The sequence below is a fragment of the Panulirus ornatus genome, chromosome 11 (genome assembly GCF_036320965.1).
Source record: "Panulirus ornatus isolate Po-2019 chromosome 11, ASM3632096v1, whole genome shotgun sequence".
In the NCBI taxonomy this organism is placed as follows: domain Eukaryota; kingdom Metazoa; phylum Arthropoda; class Malacostraca; order Decapoda; family Palinuridae; genus Panulirus; species Panulirus ornatus.
Window position 1 is genome coordinate 25,628,637 of NC_092234.1, and position 17,356 is coordinate 25,645,992.

Here is a 17,356-nt window from a genome sequence, read left to right on the forward strand (position 1 = left end):
GCGAGGCGTGGGTTATGGATAGAGTTGTGCGGAGTAGGGTGGATGTGCTGGAAATGAGATGTTTGAGGACAATATGTGGTGTGAAGTGGTTTGATCGAGTAAGTAATAAATAGGGTAAGAGAGATGTGTGGTAATAAAAAGAGTGTGGTTGAGAGAGCTTCTAGAAGAGGGTGTTTTGAAATGGTTTGGTCACATGGAGAGAATGAGTGAGGAAAGATTGACCAAGATTATATATGTGTCAGAGGTGGACGGAACGAGGAAAAGTGGGGGACCAAATTAGAGGTGGAAAGATAGAGAGAAAACGATTTTGAGTGATCGGGGCCTAAACATGCAGGAGGGTGATAGGCGTGCGAAGAATAGAGTGAATTGTAGCGATGTGGTATACCGAGGTCGACGTGCTGTCAATGGATTGAACCAGGGCATGTGAAGCGTCTGGGGTAAACCATGGAATGTGTGGTTTCAGAAGTGGTAGATGATGTGTGGATCAGGTGTTTGCTTTGAAGAATGTATGTGAGAAATACTTAGAAAAGCAAATGGATTTGTATGTAGCATTTATGGATCTGGAGAAAGCATATGATAGAGTTGATAGAGATGCTCTGTGGAAGGTTTTAAGAATATATGGTGTGGGAGACAAGTTGTTAGAAGCAGTGAAAAGTTTTTATCGAGGATGTAAGGCATGTGTACGTGTAGGAAGAGAGGAAAGTGATTGGTTCTCAGTGAATGTAGGTTTGCGGCATGGGTGTGTGATGTCTCCATGGTTGTTTAATTTGTTTATGGATGGGGTTGTTAGGGAGTTGAATGCAAGAGCTTTGGAAAGAGGGGCAAGTATGTAGTCTGTTGTGGATGAGAGAGCTTGGGAAGTGAGTCAGTTGTTGTTCGCTGATGATACAGCGCTGGTGGCTGATTCATGTAAGAAAATGCAGAAGCTGGTGACTGAGTTTGGTAAAGTGTGTGAAAGTTAAGAGTAAATGTGAATAAGAGCAAGGTTATTAGGTACAGTAGGGTTGAGGGTCAAGTCAATTGGGAGGTAAGTTTGAATGGAGAAAAACTGGAGGAAGTAAAGTGTTTTAGATATCTGGGAGTGGATCTGGCAGCGGATGGAACCATGGAAGCGAAAGGAAATCATAGGGTGGGGGAGCGGGCGAAAATCCTGGGAGCCTTGAAGAATGTGTGGAAGTCGAGAACATTATCTCGGAAAGCAAAAATGGGTATGTATGAAGGAATAGTGGTTCCAACAATGTTGTATGGTTGCGAGGCGTGGGCTATGGATAGAGTTGTGCGCAAGAGGGTGGATGTGCTGGAAATGAGATGTTTTAGGACAATATATGGTGTGAGTTTGTTTGATCGAGTAAGTAATGTAAGGGTAAGAGAGATGTGTGGAAATTGAAACAGTGTGGTTGTGAAAGCAGAAGAGGGTGTTTTGAAATGGTTTGGGCACATGGAGAGAATGAGTGAGGAAAGATTGACCAAGAGGATATATATGTCGTAAGTGGAGGGATGGAGGAGAAATGGGAGACCAAATTGGAGGTGGAAAGATGGAGTGAAAAAGATTTTGAGTGATCGGGGCCTGAACATTCAGGAGGGTGAAAGGCGGGTAAGGAATAGAGTGAATTGGATCGATGTGGTATACCAGGGTCGACGTGCTGTCAATGGATTGAGTCAGGGCATGTGAAGCGTCTGGGGTAAACGATGGAAAGTTCTGTGGGGCCTGGATGTGGAAAGGGAGCTGTGGTTTCGGGCATTATTGCATGACAGCTGGAGACTAAGTATGAGCGAATGGGGCCTTTGTTTTCTTTTCCTGGCGCTGCCTCGCGGATATGAGGGGGGAGGGGGATGTTAATCTGTGTGTGGCGGGGTGGGAGGTGTGTGGGGGTTAGTAGGGGCAGACAGTGTGAATTGTGTTCATGTATGTATATGTGTGAGTCTGTGTGTGTATATATGTGTGTACGTTGGGATGTGTGGTTGTGTATGTTTGCGTGTGTGGACGTATGTGTATGTGCATGTGTGTGGGGGTGGGATGTGCCATTTCTTTCGTCTGTTTCTTTGCGCTACCTCGCAGGCGCGGGAGACAGCGACAAAGCAAAATAAGATAAATAAATAAAATATATATATATATATATATATATATATATATATATATATATATATATATATATATATATATATATATATATATATATATATATATATATATATTTATTTTATTTATTTATATTCAGGTAGCGCAAGGAAACAGACGAAAGAAATGGCCCAACCCACCCCCATACACAATGTATATACATACACGTCCACACACGCAAATATACATACCTATACATCTCAATGTACACATATATATACACACACAGCCACATACATATATACCCATGCACACAATTCACACTGTCTGCCCTTATTCATTCCCATCGCCACCTCGCCACACATGGAATACCATCCCCCTCCCCCCTCATGTGTGCGAGGTAGCACTAGGAAAAGACAACAAAGGCCCCATTCGTTCACACTCAGTCTCTAGCTGTCATGCAATAATGCCCGAAACCACAGCTCCCTTTCCACATCCAGGCCCCACACAACTTTCCATGGTTTACCCCAGACGCTTCACATGCCCTGATTCAATCCAATGACAGCACGTCAACCCCGGTATACCACATCGATCCAATTCACTCTATTCCTTGCCCGCCTTTCACCCTCCTGCATGTTCAGGCCCCGATCACAAAAAATCTTTTTCACTTCATCTTTCCACCTCCAATTTGATCTCCCACTTCTCCTCGTTCCCTCCACCTCTGACACATATATCCTCTTTGTCAATCTTTCCTTACTCATTCTCTCCATGTGCCCAAACCATTTCAAAACACCCTCTTCTGCTCTCTCAACCACGCTTTTTTTATTTCCACACATCTCTCTTACCCTTACGTTACTTACTCGTTCAAAACACCTCAGACCACACATTGTCCTCAAATATCTCATTTCCAGCACATCCACCCTCCTGCGCACAACTCTATCCATAGCCCACGCCTCGCAACCATACAACATTGTTGGAACCACTATTCCTTCAAACATACCCATTTTTGCTTTCCGAGATAATGTTCTCGACTTCCACACATTCTTCAAGGCTCCCAGGATTTTCGCCCCCACCCCCACCCTATGATTCACTTCCACTTCCATGGTTCCATCCGCTGCCAGATCCACTCCCAGATATCTAAAACACTTTACTTCCTCCAGTTTTTCTCAATTCAAACTTACCTCCAAATTGACTTGACCCTCAACCCTACTGTACCTAATAACCTTGCTCTTATTTACATTTACTCTTAACTTTCTTCTTTCACACACTTTACCAAACTCAGTCACCAGCTTCTGCAGTTTCTCACATGAATCAGCCACCAGCGCTATATCATCAGCGAACAACAACTGACTCACTTCCCAAGCTCTCTCATCCACAACAGACTGCATACTTTCCCCTCTTACCAAAACTCTTGCATTCATCTCCCTAACAACCCCAACCATAAATAAATTAAACAACCATGGAGACATCACACACCCCTGCCGCAAACCTACATTCACTGAGAACCAATCACTTTCGTCTCTTCCTACACGTACACATGCCTCGATAAAAACTTTTCACTGCTTCTAACAACTTGCCTCCCACACCATATATTCTTAATAACTTCCACAGAGCATCTCTATCAACTCTATCATATGCCTTCTCCAGATCCATAAATGCTACATACAAATCCATTTGCTTTTTTAAGTATTTCTCACATACATTCTTCAAAGCAAACACCTGATCCAGACATCCTCTACCACTTCTGAAACCACACTGCTCTTCCCCAGTCTGATGCTTTGTACATGTCTTCACCCTCTCAATCAATATCCTCCCATATAATTCCCCAGGAATACTCAACAAACTTATACCTCTGTAATTTGAGCACTCACTCTTATCCCCTTTGCCTTTCCACAATGGCACTATGCACGCATTCTGCCAATCCTCAGGCACCTCACCATGAGTCATACATACATTAAATAACCTTACCAACCAGTCAACAATACAGTCACCCCCTTTTTTAATAAATTCCACTGCAATACCATCCAAACCTGCTGCCTTGACGGCTTTCATCTTCCGCAAAGCTTTTACTACCTCTTCTCTGTTTACCAAATCATTTTCATTAATATATATATATCTAATTAATATATATATATATATATATATATATATATATATATATATATATATATATATATATATATATATATATATATATATATATATATATATATATATATATATATATATATAATATATATATATATATATATATTAACATATATATACATATATATATATATATATATATATATATATTTTTTTTTTTTTTTTTTCATACTATTCGCCATTTCCCGCGATAGCGAGGTAGCGTTAAGAACAGAGGACTGGGCCTTTGAGGGAATATCCTCACCTGGCCCCCTTCTCTGTTCCTTCTTTTGGAAAATTAAAAAAAAACGAGAGGGGAGGATTTCCAGCCCCCCGCTCCCTTCCCTTTTAGTCGCCTTCTACGACACGCAGGGAATACGTGGGAAGTATTCTTTCTCCCCTATCCCCAGGGATATATATATATATATATTATACACATATATATATATATATATATACATATATTATATATATATATACAATATATATATATATATATATATATATATATATATATATATATATATATATATATATATAGAGATATATATATATATATATAGATAGAGATGCTCTGTGGAAGGTATTAAGAATATATGGTGTGGGAGGCAAGTTGTTAGAAGCAGTGAAAAGTTTTTATCGAGGATGTAAGGCATGTGTACGTGTAGGAAGAGAGGAAAGTGATTGGTTCTCAGTGAATGTAGGTTTGCGGCAGGGGTGTGTGATGTCTCCATGGTTGTTTAATTTGTTTATGGATGGGGTTGTAAAGGAGGTAAATGCAAGAGTCCTGGAAAGAGGGGCAAGTATGAAGTCTGTTGGGGATGAGAGAGCTTGGGAAGTGAGTCAATTGTTGTTCGCTGATGATACAGCGCTGGTGGCTGATTCATGTGAGAAACTGCAGAAGCTGGTGACTGAGTTTGGTAAAGTGTGTGGAAGAAGAAAGTTGAGAGTAAATGTGAATAAGAGCAAGGTTATTAGGTACAGTAGGGGTGAGGGTCAAGTCAATTGGGAGGTGAGTTTGAATGGAGAAAAACTGGAGGAAGTGAAGTGTTTTAGATATCTGGGAGTGGATCTGTCAGCGGATGGAACCATGGAAGCGGAAGTGGATCATAGGGTGGGGGAGGGGGCGAAAATTTTGGGAGCCTTGAAAAATGTGTGGAAGTCGAGAACATTATCTCGGAAAGCAAAAATGGGTATGTTTGAGGGAATAGTGGTACCAACAATGCTGTATGGTTGCGAGGCGTGGGCTATGGATAGAGATGTGCGCAGGAGGATGGATGTGCTGGAAATGAGATGTTTGAGGACAATGTGTGGTGTGAGGTGGTTTGAGCGAGTAAGTAACGTAAGGGTAAGAGAGATGTGTGGAAATAAAAAGAGCGTGGTTGAGAGAGCAGAAGAGGGTGTTTTGAAATGGTTTGGGCACATGGAGAGAATGAGTGAGGAGAGATTGACCAAGAGGATATATGTGTCGGAGGTGGAGGGAACGAGGAGAAGAGGGAGACCAAATTGGAGGTGGAAAGATGGAGTGAAAAAGATTTTGTGTGATCGGGGCCTGAACATGCAGGAGGGTGAAAGGAGGGCAAGAAATAGAGTGAATTGGAGTCATGTGGTATACAGGGGTTGACGTGCTGTCAGTGGATTGAAGCAAGGCATGTGAAGCGTCTGGGGTAAACCATGGAAAGCTGTGTAGGTATGTATATTTGCGTGTGTGGACGTGTGTATGTACATGTGTATGGGGGGGGGGGGGCCATTTCTTTCGTCTGTTTCCTTGCGCTACCTCGCAAACGCGGGAGACAGCGACAAAGTATAAAAAAAAAAAAAAAAAAAAAAAAAAAAAAAAAAAAAAAAAAATATATATATATATATATATATTTTTTTTTTTTTTTTAAACTATTCGCCATTTCCTGCGTTAGCAAGGTAGCGTTAAGAACAGTGGACTGGGACTCTGAGGGAATATCCTCACCTGGCCCCCTTCTCTGTTCCTTCTTTTGGAAAATTAAAAAAAAAAAAAAACAAGAGGGGAGGATTTCCAGCACCCAGCTCCCTCCCCTTTTAGTCGCCTTCTACGACACGCAGGGAATACGTGGGAAGTATTCTTTCTCCCCTATCCCCAGGGGTAATATATATATATATATGTATATATATATATATATATATATATATATATATATATATATATATATATATATATATATATATATATATATATATATATATATATATATATATATATTACTTTTTTTTTTTTTATTATACTTTGTCGCTGTCTCCCGCGTTTGCGACACGGGAGACAGCGACAAAGTATAATATATATATATATATATATATATATATATATATATATATATATATATATATATATATATATATATATAAATATATGTATATATGTATATATATATATATATATATATATATATATATATATATATATATATATATATATATATATATATATATATATATATATATATATATATATATATATATATATATATATATATATATATATATATATATATATATATATATATATATATATATATATATATATCATGGCATTTTGACCCTAAACAAAATTCTATAGCAGAAGGAGCCCAAAAGCTCATAGATGGCTTTTGCTTCAAAGGGAATAAGGAAAGACCTTTGCAAACATCTGATGCCTAGCAACATAAACATAGGCATCTCTTCAAGCTATGAAAACTGACTATTATGGATGAGAAGTATGTGAGGTGACTTGTAGCATCCGCGGGTGACTAAGATCTATGATTGGCCTGGACTTACCCCGTCCCTTGTGCCATATTCCTCTTGCACAAAGAACTTGGCAGACTTGAGCATTGTTTCTTCGCCATACTCACTCTAAGGTATTCCTAAGTTAAAGATGACGATTGTACGTTTCTGTCTAACAACGAGAAGTAATTAACAATAAAGTACTATAATCTTTGAATAACTTTGGACCGCAGTGGAAAGTGTTAGTTGTCTGAGCCCATGACTTATAGATGTGGTCCGAACAGTATGGCAACGACCAGCTGAAGATATATCATATATGCTATATGAAGTTAACTTCGTGTTCTATTAACACTGTAAACTAGCTATAGCTATTTGTCACTGTATTATATGGCCAACGTCTCAAAGAATACTGCGATGGCCGGGAATCGAACCCGGGTCAACTGCTTGGAAGGCAGCTATGCTCACCACTATACCACCATCGCTTGAAAGTGTTTGCAACATTTGCTTTACGTGTGTCTGCCAGGTAGTCATTATACCTACCTTGGTCACGCGGATACCTGAAACTTTGTGTGTACTTCATCGACAATCCCAGCGGTCCTAACTTCACATACGGTGTACCCACCATGGACTATGAAGCCCTGCACCTTCTCAGTGTCCCCATCTGATGTGCTCAGTGTCTCTCGCTTCATAGACGGTGTATCCACTATGGTCATAAGGACACTTGAACAATTCTGTGTTTCACTGACAACATCAGCGTCCCTGACTTTACAGACAGTGTAAACGTCAAGGATAATTGGATCCTTCAACTTATCTGTGTTCTCCAGAAACCACCTCTGCATCCCGGACTCCACAAACAGTGTTTACTATTTTCTCTTTTGTCGTGAGAGAACTGGTCTATGGTAACGTCATCTTGGCCACCAAGAACAAAAAATGTAAATAACATCACTCCCGATATTTTTCTTTCTTCCAGTGTGAGTAGATTGAGTTCTTTTCTCATTGTTTCAATCTCTGTGCATTCATTAGTCCGAAGTCTTTTAGACTTGCAATTAAAGCCTATTTTCAATCAAAATATATCTATTTCTAAATTTAACAAACAAACCCTGCCGATCACTGACTTCCACTTCCCGGCACCAGCCTCCTGCCGGTGGCAGAGTAGGGGCTTAAAATTGGGTGACACTACCTGTGGAACTTCCCGTGGTGACTTCCACTGTTCTATGGTGATTACACATTTACCTATTTCATTATACAAGCAGGGAATTTTACATTTGTTGGGCTCCATTATCAATGAACACGTAAACCCACGTTTAAGGAACGTGTGTACAAGTGTTTTTGTGTTGATTTACATATGTGTGTCAAATATGTGTCTCTTTATGTTTCTGTGTTTTTATGATCTTTTTAGTATATCATCTATAATCTTTGTGCAATACAGTACAATACTTCTGCATATTTGTTATAAAGCTCACATAATTAGTAGAGAAAAAGGTAATATGAGACAGATCTCATAATCAATATATGAGAGGAAAAAATATGGCAGTCATATAGTAATTATTGACTACCAGAGAACTGAGGATGTATAATGAAACTGAAAAGTAGAAATATGAGAAAGTCTAACTTACAGCAAAGAAAAACACATCTACAAACACACACACAAACACACACATAAACTCTCTCTCTCTCTCTCTCTCTCTCTCTCTCTCTCTCTCTCTCTCTCTCTCTCTCTCTCTCTCTCTCTCTCTCTCTCTCTCTCTCTCTCTCTCTTGAAATTAGTACTTAGGTATATAGGTAGCAGGTAGATATAAAACTGTTACATCCCACCTGGGTATTGGGAGGGATAGTAAAAACTGCGCAATGAGACATATCTAAGTGGCTGTCAAGTGTCATTCCTTAAACCTAGAAATTATCTTTGATTATGGGTCACCCACACCTCGATAGCTAGTTATCATCCAACAAAATAGATATATCCATTTCACTCCTCTCATCTGGTATGCAACTCGTAATGCTCTCCATTCGTAAACCTAGATTTTTGAGCAGTGAGCTTGACGCCCTAGCCCCACCACTTGGGAAAATTTTATCATCAGTGCTCGTAAATAATGGAGTCTCTCTCTCTCTCTCTCTCTCTCTCTCTCTCTCTCTCTCTCTCTCTCTCTCTCTCTCTCTCTCTCTCTCTCTCTCTCTCTCTCTCTCTCTCTCTCTCTCTCTCTCTCGCTCTCTCTCTCTCTCTCTCTCTCTCTCTCTCTCTAAATATAAAGTGCGCCAGTGCAGCCAGAGCAGATGACATCTTAGTTGATATTCTTAAGAGATATGCTTTTGATGTGACTATAGTTCTGGGTCAGGCGCCTGAAGATCGCAAGACTGACGTTATGGTGCTCTTGTATAAAGGAAGGTGAACAAATGCAAATATTCAAATAAAATTGGTATATGTTTCTTGGGTGTACTTGACACGTTGTATGGGAAAGTGGAGATTATGAGGTTACTGGCATAGACAGAGCGTCGGACTGAGAATAAGAAATGAGGTTTAAGGGGTTGTAGAAGTTGTGTGGATCAGACGTTTGAACTGTAATGTATATGTGAGAAACACTTTGAGAATGATAAAGACTTGCATATGATAGTTATCGTTTTGGAAAAAATGCTATGATCTGGACGGTATTGTTAACGTATGTTGGGGAAGTAAACTGCCAGAAGCAAATATTATTTTCTTTTTCAAAAGGTAACTGGACATGTGGGAGTAGGAGGAGAGGAGTACGAGTTGTTGCAGTTGAATTTTGGCAATGGCAGTGATGGTCGATGTCACAATTTCTATTTATCATTTTATGGACATTGTGGTAAGGGAAATAAGCGGAAGGGTCTTAGACAGAGATTCGTATGCAGTGTACTGAGGGAGGGAGGCCGGATGGATGGGTCATTTTGTGAATGAAAGGATGGAACAGATTTGAGTGTGGAACTGCAGTGGCAGGTGTCAACGTTTTGGAGAGTGATTACAAGTAGAGAGCTTAGGGTGAATTTGAATAAAAACAAGGTCATATGGTTAGGAATGGTGAGGTCCAAGACGGTCGCAGTGTAATTTTCAATGAAGAGAACCTGGAAAAGGTAGGATATTTTAAATACGTGGGAGAGGATACGGCAGAAAATAATGGTATTGAGGATGAAACGATCCTAAGATTTTGCGAAGGGGCTAAGGTCCTTTGGAATGTTGAAAATGATTGTGGAAATTGAGGTCATTGTCTGTTTGAGCAATGTCGTGTATATTTGATGGCATAGTAGTTCCGACATTGTTGTATGAATGCAAGATATTGGCCTTAGATACTATGGTAACGAAGAAAGTAGATGTGTTGGAAATGAAATGTTTGAGAAGGGTTGATCAGATGAAAAATTATATGGTAAGTGAGATGTAAAGTATTAGAAGTTTGCCCAAGAGAGTTGAAGATTATGCTGATAGGTTATGGACATATGGTGAGGAGTGAGGAGAGGAGGACTAAGAGGATAGTCTGTGGAGGACACGGACACTTTCAGGCATCAGTGTGGCATAGTTAGATCACTCAAGCAGGTTATCGTAAAGGAACTGTATCAAACGCTGTCAAGCGATGGTGGTATAAGTGGTGAGCATAGCTGCCTTCCAAGAAGTTGACCCGGGTTCGATTCCTCGCCTTCGTAATAATGTCTTAGAAATTGTTTGATGCGTATTATGATATGAAGGATTTTTGATATTAAGACAGGAAAGGATAATTAACTTATTTAGGAAGAGAATCATTACTGCGTTGCAAATTTGGTGGGAAGTTTGAACATAGGAACTCCAGCCTAACTGTGTTGTGATCACGCCAGTTTCCTGCCTGTCATGCTCTCTCGCTCATAGAGAGAGAGAGAGAGAGAGAGAGAGAGAGAGAGAGAGAGAGAGAGAGAGAGAGAGAGAGAGAGAGAGAGAGAGAGAGAGAGAGCTCTTTCATAATTAAGACTATATCTTGCCATGAAAGATTATCAGCGCGTAGCGCTCACCATAGGAAACATCAGAGTTAACAAGAACATTTACCGTGAATTATATGTTTTTTAACGTTATATATGAAGTGGAGCGATTTTATTCTGTGAAATGGAAGCCAGAAGGTCACATGTTGAAAAGGGACGGAAAAGACAGCTGCCTATGTCAGAATAGTGATATTTTACAGCCAATGAAATGCTGGTATAATGTGTATTCTAACGTTATCAAGATATCTGCTTCCTACGAGAAGTTTGGCTTTATATTTAATACAGGGAACGCACATTATCGCCCAAGTAGAGTTGAACACTGGCTCTAATGGCTATAACTGCCGAGGTGGAAATAATTGCAACGGATCGTAGATAAACGGGGAAACTAGATTGCTTCAAAAAGTTTATGACAGTATGATTTAGATCACGGGAAATAAGATCTGGTCGACTTTTCCCAAAATTGCATTATCTATGACATGCTGGGAAATCTGTATTTAGTATATATATTATGAACAAGAACCTTCATTGATATGATGACCATTGATAAAGCTGCATAGCAGAAGACACCTCCAAAAGGAACTCAAAAGATCATAGATGGTTTTTGCTTTAAAGGGAATAACGAAACACCTTTACAAATATCTGATTAATAGCAACATAAACATTGACATCTCTTGCAAGCTATGAAAACTGTCTATTAATGATAAGAAGTATGTGTGGTGACTTGTAGCATTAGTGAAGACTGAGATCCATGATTGGCCTGGGCTTTCCTCCCTTCATTGGGTCGTATACCACTTGCACAAAAACCTGGTAGACTTAAGTATTGTTTCTTAGCCATACCTCCGTCTTCCGTATTACTGAGTTAAAGGTGATAACTGTTCGTTTCCGTCTAATAAAAAGGAGTAACAGCAGAGTATTATAATCTTTGAATTACTTTGGTTCACAGTGGAAAGTGTCAATTGCTTGATACCATGACTTGCAGATGTGGTCCACACAGTAGGGCAACGATCAGATGAAAGTATATCATATGTATTATATGAGGATAACTGCGTGTTTTATTGACACTATATATAGACATAGGTATTTTTCACTGTATTATATGACTGTCTTCTTTAAGAATATTGCAATGGCCGGGAATCGAACCCGGGTCAACTGCTAAGAAGGCAGCTATGCTCACCAATATACCACCATCGCTTGAAAATGTTTGCAACATTTGCTTTACGTGGGTCTACCTGGTAGTCATTATACCTACCTTGGCCACGCGGATACCTGAAACTTTGTGTGTACTTCATAGACAATTCCAGAGGTCCTAACTTCACACACAGTGTACCCAACCTGGACTATATAGCCCTGAACGTGTTAGTGTCCCCATCAAATGTACCTAGTGTCGATGACTTCACAGACAGTGTATGCACTACAGTCATACGGATACTTGAACCTTTCTCTGTCTCATTGACAATGCCAGCGGCCCTGACTTTACAGACAGTGTGGTTATCAAGGATAATTGGATCCTTCAACGCATCTGTGTTCTCCAGGAACCACCTCTTCATCCCGGACTCAACAAACATTGTTTATCATTTTCTCTTTTGTCATGAAAGAACTGTTCCATGGTGACGTCATATTGGCCACATAGAATCAAGAATGTAATTAAGATATCTCCCGATATTTTCCTTTCTTCCATTGTGAGTAGAGTGAGTGTTTATTCCCTGTTTCTGTCTTTGCGTTTATCAGTCGGAAGTTTTCTTAGGTTTGCAATTAAGTCCTATTTCTAAACATTGTATATCTATTTAAAAACTTAACCAACAAAGGATGAGAACACAAGATAGAGAGGAGGCAGTATGATTCTCCAGTCAAAGCTGGCCGATCTCCTCCCTGTGCCAGCCTCCTGCCAGCGGCGGAGTAGGGGTTTGAAATCTTCTAACACTACCAGTGGAACTTTCCGTGGTAACATCCAGTGTTCTTCTCTGCTGATTACACATTTACCTAGTTCATTATATGGGAAGGGAATTCTACACTTGTGTGGCTCCTCTATCATTGAAGATGTGAGCATACGTCTCAGGCACGTGTGTACATGTTTATTTGTGTGGATACATATGCGTATGTATGTATGAAAAATATATGTCTTAATGTGTCTATATGTTTTTGTGATCTCTTTGAGTTCAACATGTATAATTTCATGTTGTACAGTAGAGTACTATTGCATATTCGTTATGAAGCTCAGACGATTCGTTGTGAAAAGGGCAATATGCGTCTGACCTCATAGTTCATATATGAGAGGTAAATATTTGGCTCTCAGATGGTGATCATAGGTTATAAGAGAACTAAGTATGTATAAATGAAGTCAAAAAGGAGAGAAAAGACAATGTCTAAAATCGATCAAGAAAATTCATCTCCAAACACATACACATAAACACACACACAATCTCTTCCTCTCTCTCTCTCTCTTGAAGTTTTGGTAGGTAGCAAGCAGTCTGTAGTAATCGACCAAGTAGATATATCAGTGATTCTTAATACATAGGTTTCGAGAGATGTAGAAATGATTACCCAATGAGTCATATTTAAGTGGCTGTCCCGTGTCATTCGTTAACCCTAGAAATTATCTTTCATTATGGGTCACCCACAACTCGACAGCTGGTTTTCTCCCAACAAAATAGAAGTTGTCCATCTCGCTCCTCTCACTTGGAATGTAACTCATAAGGCTCTTCATTCGTCAACCTAGATTTTTGTGTAGTGACCGTTACGCCCTAGCTCTACCATTTGGCATAATGTCTCTCTCTCTCTCTCTCTCTCTCTCTCTCTCTCTCTCTCTCTCTCTCTCTCTCTCTCTCTCTCTCTCTCTCTCTCTCTCTCTCTCTCTCTCTCTCTCTCTCTCTCTCTCTCTCTCTCTCTCTCTCTCTCTCTCTCTCTCCAGGCATATAAAGTGTGGAAGTTCAGCCACAGCAGATGACACTTTAGTTGATATTTCTATGAGAAATAATTGTTCAACTGATTTTTTAGTTAAAAGTTTCGTACCCATAGCTTAGTGTCAGGTGCCTGAGAATTGCAAGACTGACGTTATAGTGTCCTAGTATAAAGATAGGTGAACAAAGGAAATTGTTCAAATTATAGAGGTATATGTTTTTTCGGTGTACTTGACACGTTATATGGGAAAGTGGTGATTAAGAGGGTGTTGGCATACACAAAGCCTTGAACTAGGAAGGAAATATCAGGTTTAAGGAGTGGTATAAGATGTGTGTATCAGACGTTTGAACTGAAAAGTATGTGTAAGAAACACTTGGATAAACAGAGAGGTTTGTATATGGTGGTTATAGCAGTGAAAAAAAAACATGATCGGAATAATAGAAAAGTTTTTTGGAAGGTATTACGAATATATTTTTGGAAGTAAACTTCCTGAAGCAAAAATATTCTTTTTCAATAGTTAGGTGGATATGTGGGAGTAAGAGGATAGGAGTCGAGCCGGTGTCTACCGAGCTATAACTGCAGTAGCTGGTGTCAACGTTGTAAAGAGTGATGACAAAAAGAAAGGTGAGAGTGAATTTGAATAAAAGCAAGGGTTTTTATGGTCAGCAATGGAGAGGCCTAAGCTGGTTGGACTGTCAGTTTCAATGAAGAGAACCTAGAGGAAGTAGGAGGTTTTAGATACCTGGGAGAGGATATGGCAAAAAATAATACTATGAAGGCTGAAACGACCCTGAGACTGTGAGAAGGGAATAAGGTCCTCTGGCATGTTGAGGAATGTGTGTGGAAAGTGAGGTCATTGTCTGTTTGAGCAACGTTTTGAATGTATGATGGCAAAGTAGTACCGACAGTGTTGTATGAATGGTAGATATTGGCCCTAGTTAATAAAGTAAAGTAGAGAGTATATGTGTTGGAAATGAAATTTTGTGGCAATATGTTTTGTAAGGAGGGCTGATGAAATGAGAAATTATATAGCAAGTGAGAAGTAAGGTCTTAGAAGTTTGCCCAAGAGAGTTAAAGAATATTTGCTGATAGGGTATGGATACATGGTGAGGATGAGGAAGAAGAAGAACAGGATTGCCTGTGGAGGACACAGACACTTTCAGGCATCCGTGTGGAAAAGTTCGATGTTCTGGACCATCCAAGCAGAATATCGTAAGGGTACTGTATCAAACACCGTCAAGCGATAGTCGTATAATGGTGACCATAGCTGCCTTCCAAGCAGTTGACCCAGATTCGATTCCCGGCCATCACAACAAGGTGTTAGAAGTTGTTTGATTTGTATTGTGATATGAATGACATTTAATGTTGCGACAGAAAAGGGTAAATAACTTATTAAGGAAGAGGTTCATTTCTGCGTTGCGAATTTGGTGGGAAGTTTGAACATAAGAACTGCAACCTAACTGTGCTATGGTCACGCCAGTTTCCTACCTTTCATCCTTTCTCACTGAGAGAGAGAGAGAGAGAGAGAGAGAGAGAGAGAGAGAGAGAGAGAGAGAGAGAGAGAGAGAGAGAGAGAGAGAGAGAGAGAGAGAGAGAGAGAGAGAGAGAGAGAGGCTTCCTTCATAGTTAAGACAGTGTGAAACGTTAGAGTTAAGAACATTAAGTGTGAATCATATGTTGTTAAAAGTTATGTATGAAGTGTAGCGATTGTATTATGTGTAATGGGAGCCAGAATCTTACATATCGTTGAGACTTAGGGAAAATACAGCTACCTGGGTGAGATTAATGGTATTTTACAGCCTATGAAATGTTGGCATAATGTGTATTATAACTTTATCCAGAAAATTGCTTCCTACGAGAAGTTTGGCTGAACCAATTTCTCGATATGTAATGTTTAGACCAAGGAACGCAACATATCGCCCAGGTAATGTTGAACACTGGTCTAAATGGCTATAACTGCCGAGGTGCACATAACTGCTAAGGGGCGTAAATAAACGGGGAAACTACAATTCTTGAAAAACATTATGACAAGATTATCTAGATCACGGTAAAAAAGATCTGGTCGTCTTCACACAAAAATGCATTCTCTATGATATATGGGGAAAGCCGCATATAGTAAATATATCATGGCATTTTGACCCTAAACAAATTTCTATAGCAGAAGGAGCCCAAAAGCTCATAGATGGCTTTTGCTTCAAAGGGAATAACGAAAGACCTTTGCAAACATCTGATGCCTAGCAACATAAACATAGGCATCTCTTCAAGCTATGAAAACTGACTATTATGGATGAGAAGTATGTGAGGTGACTTGTAGCATCCGCGGATGACTGAGATCTATGATTGGCCTGGACTTACCCCGTCCCTTGTGTCATATTCCTCTTGCACAAAGAACTTGGCAGACTTGAGCATTGTTTCCTCGCCATACTCCCTCTAAGGTATTCCTAAGTTAAAGATGACAAGTGTACGTTTCTGTCTGATTACAAGGATAAATTAACAATAAATTATTATAATCTTTGAATAACTTTGGTCCACAGAGGAAAGTGTTAGTTGCCTGAGCCCATGACTGGCAGATGAGATCCACACAGTAGGGCAACGACCAGCTGAAGGTATATCATATGTGTTATATGAAGTTAAGTGCGTATTCTGTTGGCACTGTATTCTAGCTATAGCTATTTGTCACTGTATTATGCTAGTAACGTCTTAAAGAATATTGCGATGGCCGGGAATCGAACCCGGGTCAACTGCTTGGAAGGCAGCTATGCTCACCACTATACCACCATCGCTTGAAAGTGTTTGCAACATTTGCTTTACGTGGGTCTGCCTGATGGTCATTATACCTACCTTGGCCACGCAGATACCTGAAACTTTGTGTGTACTTCATCGACAATCCCAGCGGTCCTAACTTCACATACGGTGTACCCACCATGGACTATAAAGCCCTGAACCCGTTCAGCGTCTCCATCTGATGTGCTCTGTGTACCCACTACAGTCATAAGGACACTTGAATAATTCTGTGTTTCACTGACAACGCCATCTGCCATGATTTCATAGACTTTGTCGCTGTCAAGGACAATTGGAGCCTTCAACATGTCTGTGTTCTCCAGAGAATAAGTCTCCAGCCCTGACTACACAGACAGTGTTTACTATTTTCTCTTTTTTCATGAGAGAACCGATGTAAGGTAACGTCATCTTGGCCACCTAGTATATATAATGTAAGTAACATCTCTCCCGATATTTTTCTTTCTTCCAGTGTGAGTAGAGTGAGTTCTTTCTTATTGCTTTCAGTATCTGTCCATTTATTAGTCCGAAGTCTTCTTAGACTTGCAATCAAAGCCTATTTTCAAGCAAAATATATCGATTTCTAAATTAACAAATAAAACTGGCTGATACTACTAGTGGAACTTTCCGTGGTGACTTCAACTGTTCTATGGTGATTACACATTTACCTATTTCATTATACAAGCAGGGAATTTTACATTTGTTGGTCTCCTTCATCATTGAACACGTGAACCCACGTATTATGAACGTGTGTAAAAGTGTTTTTGTGTTGATTTCCATATGTGTCAAATAAGTGTTTCTTTATGT

At 39.7% G+C, this 17,356-nt stretch overlaps 3 non-coding genes across 3 annotated transcripts; all 3 read right to left on the minus strand.

Moving 5' to 3' along the window:
• Positions 1-7,326: 7,326 nt before the first annotated feature.
• TRNAG-UCC (transfer RNA glycine (anticodon UCC)) lies at positions 7,327-7,398 on the minus strand. The gene has a single exon. It is a non-coding gene; the product is annotated as a tRNA-Gly (tRNA).
• Positions 7,399-11,992: 4,594 nt separating this feature from the next.
• On the minus strand, positions 11,993-12,064 carry TRNAR-UCU (transfer RNA arginine (anticodon UCU)). The gene has a single exon. It is a non-coding gene; the product is annotated as a tRNA-Arg (tRNA).
• A 4,418-nt stretch (positions 12,065-16,482) lies between these two features.
• Positions 16,483-16,554, minus strand: TRNAG-UCC (transfer RNA glycine (anticodon UCC)). The gene has a single exon. It is a non-coding gene; the product is annotated as a tRNA-Gly (tRNA).
• Positions 16,555-17,356: the final 802 nt, after the last annotated feature.